General features: G+C 44.5%; 1 pseudogene; it reads left to right on the forward strand.

The window, feature by feature from the left end:
* Positions 1 to 304: 304 nt before the first annotated feature.
* On the forward strand, positions 305 to 484 carry LOC119454736 (U2 spliceosomal RNA; annotated as a pseudogene).
* The last annotated feature ends 7,907 nt before the right edge of the window (positions 485 to 8,391 follow it).

The raw sequence follows: 8,391 nt of genomic DNA on the forward strand, positions 1-8,391 counted from the left end.
GGGGCGACATGGACGGTTCGCATTTCTTTCCGGCTCGCAGTCCTGGTGGGCAGCACGCTTACGCTTCGCGTCCGTGACCCTCTGATCGTCGGTGGTTTCCTTCCGCCGCCGCCCCGCCCATTCAATTTTCGGTTCACACCGTCGTTCTATGTAGGCAACCTGTTCTTCGGCCCCGCCCATCCCCTTTTTTGTTCACACCGTTGTTCTTGGTAGGCACCCTGTTTTTGTTCAGGCCGTACAACACGCGGCCTACCCACTTCAGAGTCAGAGCAGAACTGGGGAAAAGAGCCTTAGTAACGTAAACATGGCCGACGCGGTTGAAAGTATAGTACCTGTTCTTATCAGCTTAATATCTGATACGGGCTGTATTTTCACCCAAGATATTAAACTTACTTTTGCAAGTTGGCGGAGTGCTTGAAGCCTGCTTCTCTTCCGTCGCGGGTCAGCCCGGTATTGCACTATGTTCAGGATAGGTCCACGGTTTTTGGTTTGCGGTCATCGTACCGCTAGAAACTAGCCATATGCATCTTCGCTGTAAAAAAGTCATTTTAGCTATACCAGGCCTTTCCTTCTCTTCCGCATACTTCCCTAACCTGTAAACTGTTTCAACCTGAGCAGTCGAGATTTCGATGCCCAATTTTTCGGAGCAGAATTTCATAACCTTTTGTTGTGAAGCAGCCCAGTCTTCTTTAGTTTCTAAGCGAATGAATTGTGGTGCAAGGAAAAAGAAGGTAAACCAAGAAAGACACAGGATAGGGCGCCAATTGGATTGGCGCCCTATCCTGTGTCTTTCTTGGTTTACCTTCTTCTTTTTCCTAGCCCCACAATTCATTCGTTTAGCTATGCACCAACTCACCAGACGCACTACCTTGCTTCTTAAGTTTCGTCTTCAATAGTATGACATACGGTTAGCCCAGTCATACTGAGAAAACCATGATTTCGACGGATAAGGTACCTGGTATTGACGATCCAAAGGGCATGGTCCACCAGCAAGAATTCCGGGAGCTTCAGAGTGCCGATATCACAAATTTGGGACGCAGAGGTTATAGCGTCCAGCGCTTTCGTCGCGATTTTCCTTTTGCAGTAGCCGTATGGTGTACTTGAATGGAGCCAAGCGCAACAGATGCGAAAGATTTCACTTTGGGCAGCGTCCGTAGTTATAACATTGAGGAAATGGAATTACACGATCACATTATATCAATCAGCTATATTCAGGTATTCTATATCATATTTAAGAAACTGCGGTCGCTCGTAAATTGCCGTCGCGTCTTGGTCGTTTTAATGAAAGTAGATGACATGCTTGAAGATAGACGCCATCTTCTAAGCCTTTGATAAGATAAGATAAGATAATTAGGGGTTTTTTGGCAAGTGATAAGTCTGCGATTGAACCAATTAACCATGTTTCGCACCACACCATACAACAGGATACGATTGAAGCAACTGTCGCAGGTTTTATTTCAATGGTTTAGTTTGTAGCAACCAACATTGATTAGTATGTGGATTCAATGCACTTTTCCGAGTGGAATACTGCTACACCGCCTTTGTTCGGGGCTGTGGTACCAAGCTGCTCCTGATGTTTCACGTCTTGATTGTTCATAGTGGCTGAAGGAAGTCGATGTTGACAGGCGACATGCTGAAGGGAACCAGATGGGCGTTGCACAGGCTGTGTGGATGTAAAGGTTTTGGGGCTGCAGATGCGTTTGTAACATGCAGCAATAGGCTGGAATAGCCCGTAGCGAAAATACGTCAATGTGATTGGTTGTCGCGATTAATACTCTAATTGCGCTATTGATGTTTTAGAAGTCGTATATTTTGAAGAAGTTGCACAGCCCTCTTCGGTAAACAGGGCTCTAGGTTGATTCGATAAGCTTCTATTTTTTAAAGCTCAGTGCATTATAAAGGAATTGTGAAATTATGATGCCGTCTTCTTTTTACAGGCTCGTTCAAGAATTACAGTAAATATGAATATTTTGCATAAATGTCATTAACAATTGCTTGGGGAAGATAGTGTGTAGGGCTTCTGGTATTTACCAGTAAGAATGCTCACAGTAACTGTAACCATGCTAACGACACATTGAGAGAGTTAATCATTTAAAACAGTAAGAGAAACGATGCCTTTAAAAAACAAACGTTCTTAACTTCAACAATTTCACTCTTTGGAAACGTGAAAGCGGTGTTTGAGCATCCACTTTGTCAGTTGTATCATGCTGTTAAGGAAACTAATTAAAATGCCCACAATAGTGAGAAATTCGATTACACGTTATCCGCCACGTTGAAATTAGCCTAGCTCAAAATTTTAGCTAGCGAAAAGGAAGCATTTACGTTGCTCCTACTCTGCTCGAGGCATACTTTTCATGCTACGAAGTCAACTTCTGCATCACCTGTCAAACATACCACCAGAGCACCCGGCAAAGTGCCCCCTGTTTTGCGTCATTACAAATCAATCACGTATACAATCTATCCTTTTTTTTTTTGCAGGTGCCCCTTGCCAAAGAACTATTTTACAGTCAAGAAAGGGCCGAAGTTGTGGCCCGAATGTTGCCAAAATAGGGCGTTTATGTCGAATTAGGCGTCACCATCAAGTTTGCTCTGTCATTCACAAACTACGCAGGAAAATCACTTTCCTAACGTTAGAGTAATATAGACTTAGTAATAAAGTAAATATTTTGCTTATGTGTTTTCATTGGCTCTAACCTGTTTTCGGGTGCCATATCATGACCATGACTGCGCGGAAGATAATGTCTAGCAACTATAGAATATTTGGCCTTGTTCCTCGCATAGAGGCGTCATCAACACTGCCACGTTGGATTTTAGTTGTGAAGGAAAAGAGAACATAAAAACGTCTGGCTTCTTGAACAGACAAAATTATTGATTGCCTTAAGGTTCACACTCATGCATAAATGGAAAAAATAGTTTAGTGGTTATTTAGCGGTAAATGCGAAATAAATGCTTAATTGCTGCATCGCACCTCTCTTAGGTCGCAGATGCATACTCTAAACCGCGATCATCACACTACAAATAGTTCAGGAAATCACTCGACGCCTCTTCTGCCTCTTTGAGGAGCGAAGTGCAACTGGCCGTGGTCCGGAGCAGACCACTGTCAGCTGCAATATCCATGCATTACTACAATATAAAGCCAGTAGGCAATGAAGCCAAGGAAAGCATATGTGCAATGAGCTGTGGTAGGAAATAATACACAAAACGGGAAATGAAAAATGGACGAAAAGATAACTGGTTGCCGGTTAGAAACGAGCCCACAACCCTCACATTACACCAAGGGTATATATATATACACGAACGAGAAGAAAGGGAACCGAGGGGCCCGATTTTTATTAATCATATCATAAGAAACCAACAAACAATGACACAAAAAGACAACATAAAAGAAATTACTTGTACTCACTACATGAATTAACTCTTTCCCCACCGAAGACGAGCTGGACTTGTCGACGCTGAAACAAGCGCTTGTGCACTGCTGCGTTCAAGCTACCCCGCTAAATTTATCTTAGTTATCTTTGGCTTCAACAGATGGCGCAGTAAAAAAAAAGAAAAACGCGCTCAAAGCTTGCGTCTTGGCCGAAAAAGTTTTAATGCTGGCAACTAGGATTTAACAATGGCGTCCTCCTCTGTGTGTGCGTGCGTACAACGGCTCTGCTCCGGAAAAAAAAGGGGGGGGGGAAACGTTTGTTTGCAGACGTTTTCTCGGACTGGGACAGTGAAGAAAAAGTTTGGCTCTCCTCCAAGAGTGTAAGCGACGATACTGAACAGTATATCTCCTCCGGGTCATCGGATCCTGACGACGACAGCGTCTGGACGTGTACGCAGCGGACGCCCATAGATGTAAAGAACCCCCCATCACCGCCCCCTAGGATTGTTTTCGCGGCCGCGCCTGGCATAAAGGTACCCGTGACAAAGGATGGAAACTGTGCGCGGTATTACTACAGTAAGTCGGACATGTTGCACTGTGAATTGCAGTGAAGCCAACCCTCTCCAAATATTTTCGCAAAATATTATGCGTGTATTTTACAAATAAAATGCCTTTACGGATATATTTTGGTTGTTTCAAGATAGGTAGAATTATTTAGGCAAACAAAGAACTCGGTATTTTGTATTATTTTTGACCAAAAATCTCGGTAGGGAAAGGATAAAGAAATGACAAATAATGAAAATGAAAATGGATGAAAAAACAACTGGCCGCAGGTGGGGAACGAACCCACATCTTCGCATTACGCGTGCGATGCTCTCGCCATTGAGGTACCGCGGCGCCGTTTTCCCATCCTCTTTCTGGGGTATTTATGTCTTACAACTACAACTAACCGTAGGAGTGTTAGCCAGCGCCTCCAGTCACAAACCTAGGCGGCGGATGTGGAACATCCTTTCTGCCCCAGGCATCACGAGTACGTGATGTTTGAGGTGAAAACAACTGGCCAATAAAGCCACGTATGCTAACTGAAGGCATCAATGTTGCTGGATTGGAGCCCTTGCTATGTAATGAACGAGAAGTAAGGGAACCGAGGGGCCCAATTTTATTAATCATAATATAAGAAGCCAACAAACAATCACATCAAGGACAACACAGGCGGAATTACTTGTACTTACTAACTTAATTAAATAATTGATAAATAAATGAATACTGCTGAAAAAACAACTGGCCGCCAGGATTTTCAATTTCTCATTGTGGCCATAAATTTGCGCAACTAAATTCTGCCAAGCAGCGCTCAGCAAGCATCAGAACAGGTTTCACTGTTGTCGACGGAGTTCACTTCCTGCGTTCGCAAGGTACTCTACGCACACACGAGAAGCACGCGCAACACGCGTGTAGTTAGCAAGCACGATTACTTACCTTTTGACCCTCCTTGCTTGCTCAGTGGCTGTGGTGTTGGGCTGCTGAGCACGAGGTCGCGGGATCAAATCCTGGCCACGGCAGCCGAATTTCGATGGGGGCGAAATGCAAAAACACCCGTGTACTTACATTTAGGTGCACGTTAAAGAACCCCAGGTGGTCGAAATTTTGTGGAGTCCCCAACTACGGCGTGCCTCATAATCAAATCGTGGGTTTGACACGTAAAACCGCATAATGTTTTTACTTACCTTTTGAATGGTACGACGCGGCCGCAAAGCGCTCTCCAAGTTGCCGGTGCTGCGTCGACGATTTTTTACTCCCAGCATACATGCCGCTGCGTGGTGGACGAGCTGAGGCACGCTAAAAACACGAATTATTTATTTGCGACGTCCAACCAACTTTCCACAACAACGAGACAAAGAATCCACACTCCATGGCATAAAATCGTTGAAATACTTTTGTATGGTGCGCCACGCATACGGCGAGTTTGCAGCGAGACACAAACTATCCTCTGGAACTTCTTTACACGCTAAGTCCCATTTCCTTACAGCAAACACAAAAACACGATCAAGCAAACGAATCGTAGCAACTCGCACAAACGACCGGCATCTTGAAGACGGAGGAAAAACAACAGCCCCACCTGCATACTTGGGAGGTTGTTCTGGCATCTGTGATGCGTGCAATATAAACCAGGACACTCACATTTTGTGCCAGATTGCGCCCAGCTACGTATAGATGTTGCGCGAAAGAACAACCGTCGAACAATCTCTATTTTACACTATACTTTAGCGCAGAAAGAAATTGTATGACTTGTTTTCATTTTTTAACCGCCTCTGCCGTCTGCAGCCAGCAAAACATGGCGTTCGAGATCGGATTATGCTATCCATAGGAAGCCGTCGTTAGGGCGTGATTAGAATTATTTGGGCTTCGGTCAGCTGTCACACGTTCTCCGATGTACACATGTGCAGTGTGCGATGTCTCAGTATGCGTTTTAACTGTGTCAGTTGGAAACCATCATATGTACGAGGGTTCTTTGCTTGTGTGGTGCAGGCTATACCCGTGTCGTCCGTGTCTTGCTTTCGTGTCGCTGCGTTTAATGTGCTCGGCTTCCGCTTCTGACATCCGTGCATGCTGTGTTTATCGTGCGACCCACGAAGATTCCTCGAAAAAAAAAAAAAAACCACATGCCTCTGCAGCGTGCCTGTGTCCTATGTGGTGTGTGCCGGAAATGTGCGGCGGAGTACGATGAGTTTTCAGCCAAGTGCTGCAGTGAATTTCAACGAATAGACGCTGCCGCTTACGTGCAGTTTTCTTTAGTGTTTCTTCATAATCTTTGTGCTTTACCTGCCTCTACGATAGAACCTACAATGCGTTTCAATGACGTTACTTTGCGATTGTGTAATTTTGCGTCATTTTAGCCTTATTCAGTGAGTGTCCTTTTAAAGACGTCCTTCCTTGATAGTAAAAGTGCCTTTTATGACGTTGAAATAACCCGTCTTTTTATTCCTTGAGCATTGGCGTGAGTGGTAATTTTACGCGATCTTAGCAATCCAGCTCTGGACATGGAGCTATAAGGCAGAATATCTAAACTTGTTGCAGTACCGAAATTTAATATGGTGTGTCAACATCTGAGCATGTTCTCAGTGCTGAGTTTTGCACCATGTTAAAAGAAATGTAATTGTCTACTCATCTGAACGGTATATCATTTATTCATATCATTTGGCCCAAGTGCAAAATTTTCATAGGTGCACTGTTATATTTTTGAGTTAAAAAGACACTTTGAGATATTATTCAAAGTATGTGTTGCAATGTAGTTTGTAAGTCATGAAGGAAAAAAATGTTTAAAAAATTATTTCAGCCGGCGCTAAGAGAATATGCTTCCACAGAGTCTTGTTAGTTTGGTAATATGCTTTGCCATCAAATTATTCTGTATGTGGGATGCGTATATGCATTTGTCTGGACAATGGTACAGAACCTAACATGAGCAGCAATCTGCTCACTAGAAAATCAGCTCCTGTGTCGCAATACTGCTAAATTGACAGATATACTGAGTGAACGTGTGTGTGGTTGCATTAGTTACGCATTTACAAAGCACAGTGCTTCTGTTTAGTAAATATGCGGAATTCTTTCCTGGTTCTCACATAATATTTAGTAAAATATATAGTAAATAAAAGCAAGCATTATGAAGCACAAATGTTAGGAACCTATGAGCATAACACTCAAAATTGATTTTATGGAAGCTAGAAGCAGAAACTTTCATTCATCATAACTACTTTGTTTCATGCATTTCTATGAAGTGTAGGAATGCTGCGCATTCATTAATCATTACACTGATATATTTTGAAAATGCTTGTTTCACATAGCTTTATATCAGCCAACCACGTGGAAGCGAGACACTATTATTTATTATTTGATTTGCACACATATACACACAAGGGCACAAAGGGATTAAGGAGGGAGCAAGCTGACAACTGCCACCGAGAGGGGCACAACGCCTGCCTACTCCTATAGGAGGAGGGAATAGAGGAAATGAAAATATGAGAAAAGAGGAAATAAAGAAATGACGGAGACACAGACAGAACAAAGCAAAACAAAAACAAAACAAAAATACAAATAATGTCTATAAACGGGAGGCCAAGTCAGTGTCCTTCAGAAAACTTAGCAGGGCTCGATGGGCCTAGTCACGTCTTGCAGCGCTCCCCCTTGGAAAAAGGCAATTGTCAAGGGTCGCACATTGCAGCCCCATAAGTCTATACTCCTTAATTAGTAATGCGCACTGCGCAACGAATGCGGGACACTCTAAAACTAGATGTTCAAGTGTCTCACAGGAGCCACAAAACGTACACGACGGGCTGTCCACACGTCCTTGTCGGTATAGGCGTTCGCGCACCAACACAGACCCAACCCTTAACTTGTATAACAGCGCTCTAGCACGACGGGGCAAGCCTCGACCACGAACGCGGGGAGGGAACGATGCGTCTGCAACACGCCGGTCTGGGGGCTGCTTTAGGAGGTGTCGGCGTATCAGGAGATGGGCATTTTCAAACGTGCACGAAATGTCAGGGCAGTCACATTCATGGTGGGCACAGCTTGAAGCGAGGCGATCAGCCTCTTCATTTCCAGCGATGCCCACGTGCGAGGGTACCCACTGGGCAATGAGGGACACTCCACAGGAACTAATTTTGCCGGAAGTTTCTTGGATACTGCACAACAATGGGCTATCGGCATATTGTCTAAGTCTGCTGAGGGCAGCACGGGAGTCTGTAAGAATGACGACCTTCAAGGCGTTTAATTCTTCGTGTACAGTCGAGTGCAATATTATAGAGACCATGGGAGCGGCGGCTAAACTGCATCGCGGCGCCTTCTGACGGCTGCGCGCCTAAATTCGAGAGCGCGTACTGCGCACGCGCGTCCCTTTTTAACTGCCAGCCTGCTCGTTCGGTCACTTCAACCGCGCACGTACCCTAACGCAGGCGAGAGCGCAAGGTGCCACTTCTGCAGTCTCCGTGCAATCACCCGAGCGATGATAATGTCATATCGTGACGAAA

The sequence above is a fragment of the Dermacentor silvarum genome, chromosome 5, assembly GCF_013339745.2.
Source record: "Dermacentor silvarum isolate Dsil-2018 chromosome 5, BIME_Dsil_1.4, whole genome shotgun sequence".
Lineage (NCBI taxonomy): Eukaryota > Metazoa > Arthropoda > Arachnida > Ixodida > Ixodidae > Dermacentor > Dermacentor silvarum.